The following is a 2,586-nucleotide window of genomic DNA, read 5'->3' on the forward strand; positions in this document are numbered from 1 at the left end:
CGGTAGACCAAAATTAATGATTGATCCTGATCTCGTAACGCGATGCACATTTTCTACTTCTTTTCCGGGACTTTGAAACTCGATTTGTTTTCTTGTCCTTCAAGTCGCTTTATATATTGGTATTAATTGTATGGCGTCTCTATTAACTCTTTTGCGTCAGCTAAATTCTTTCCCAGTATTTATATATTCATTGACACTGGTCTCTTATGCTCCATTTGAGCATAAACCTACAATTAATTTACAGGTCTATGATGTTAGTTTTCTTTAATTTTGTTTGTTTGTTTGTTGGGGTTTAACGCCCGAGCAGCAATATTTCAGCTATATTCAGGCGATGAACATGAAGTGGATGACAAAATGAACATGAAATGATGATGAAATGAAAAATGGGATGGGACAGAAGGACAATGGGGCAAAAAAAAATTCCGACCGCCACTGGAAATAGGGGGAGGTAGGTAGGGTCGGACAATTTAGCATCCTGTGGCGGAGCCCTATGGTTCCTACTCCGGGAGAATACCACAGTAGGGTTCTTTAACGTGCGAGGAACGTGGTATCTTTCCCAACACGGTGCACCACTATGGTTTGCGGTCAGATTTTTCGTATTATAGCCTGACAACCCCAGCATGTAACACGCCAGGGGTACCCCATTCCACCACCTGGGGAACACAACCCAGTTGCTCTGTGGGCAGAGCGCCCTAGCCGCCGGCTAGTGTTCTGAGCACTATTTAGTCGCCTTTTACGACAAGTTTAGCGCTGCTGCAGGCCTATTCTTTTGACACCCGGACCTGCACGGGGTGTTTTCTTTAATAAACTAATTTGAATTCATATTTTTCTCTGGACATGAAGGTTACATGGATCATTAAACATTTTTAAAAATAAAGCAAAAAGAAAAATACTGCAGAAAGACAAATCGCTTGATCATATGGCATATATTTATCATGCATTCATATACACGGCAGGGAGGGGGGGGTAACTTCCATTTTTTAGGTCTGGGTGTGCCAAATATGCGTTCGAAAAGGTACCAATATTTACTTATTTTCAGCCTCAAAACCTGACCCATAATTGTATGAACACTGTAAGATAATTACTCATCTGGACACCTGCAGTTGACAACATGTATGTTTTGTTTCAAGTCGAGTTTGTTTAATAAAAAAGCTGCACTGGAGACATTTGTTTGTCTTGCTATTTATCAGTAATTCAGGGGTCATGATTATATAGGCCTTTATATATCTCAAACAGAAAACCATACCCATATTTTTGGCACATCACCGTACTGTAATATATAGGAAGTTACTCCGTCCTCGGGTATATAAATGACACTCGACAGGTTTACACTCTCTCGAAATGCAAAACTAAGGCGTAGTACAACTTTTTTCAACCTGTCCCAGTATATTTATTCTTTCATCCTCACAAACATGGGGTGTGTTATTACAAACCTTCTGTCATAACTTTACCACTTGTTCAAATGAAACAATAGTAGTTTTAATTTCATAACTTAAAACTGGGACTAATAATTCAAAACAATTATATTAATCTCAGTTTAAAAAAAAACATTTTATAGTGTAATGCCTAGTCTTTTTGAAATATGTTAGAAGTGGCTGATAAAAAATGGCAAGGAAAATTCGTACGAAAATCTAAATGAAAAAAAAAATGATGGTTTTAATTAAGTTTGATATATGTCTTTCTGTTGTTTGTTGAGGACAATATTTAGTCTGAGGAAAAATATCATATTGACGACTATAAACTGTAAGTGTAATTGTAAGTGGACTTCAAATGATTAATTTTCATAGGACTATTCAAGGAGTTAAATATACTATATATAAAGAGTAATCAAGGGAACCAAGGTTATAGCGGTAATCAAAAGAATGTAATTCAGGGACAAAGACCAGACATGGAAAACAGACATACACAACAAAGAACATAAAGTAACTAAACTTATACATACAAAGTAACAAAAGTAAATGAGCAACTCGGACTCCACTAAAAACTGGGAGCAAGGACCAGGTGCACCGGTAGGGTAAGCGTCCTCTGCTTTTCTAGAAACACCCGCCGAGTTGCTCATAAAAAGTCAAGGAAAACTATGACCCGTTGAATAAATCAGTTTTCATGGTGCTGATGGATATACCATAACGATCCACGAGTTCATGATGACGACCATAAAACTTCTGTAGTGATGACTTCAATCTTGTAGCAACATAACTCTGTTCCAGAAGCCTATTTGTTAGAGTTCTAGCGCGATACAAACCCATTACTTTCTATGTAAAATCATATTTTTAAATTAATGTCAACGAAATACATCTCGACGGATTTTGAAGGAATTTAACCATTAAAGAGAAAATATCAAAATTAAACTTTTGTAGTTGGAAAGACAAAAATCAGTGTCAAATTTTGACTAGGAAGGAAACATTTTATTAGATCTCGTACGGTCAATTTAATCTGCTATCTGATTTTTAGAGTATTTTTTATTCCTTTTAACAACAACAAAGAGACAAATCAAGTATTGAGTTCTTATACTTTATATGTTGTTCCGTTTGACTACTCTTACGAAATTTGTCAGACTGATTTCCTATCTACACGCCTCTAATACTA

The sequence above is a fragment of the Perna viridis genome, chromosome 3 (genome assembly GCF_037379345.1).
Source record: "Perna viridis isolate PV_CMFRI_1.1 ecotype Kerala chromosome 3, ASM3737934v1, whole genome shotgun sequence".
NCBI lineage: Eukaryota > Metazoa > Mollusca > Bivalvia > Mytilida > Mytilidae > Perna > Perna viridis.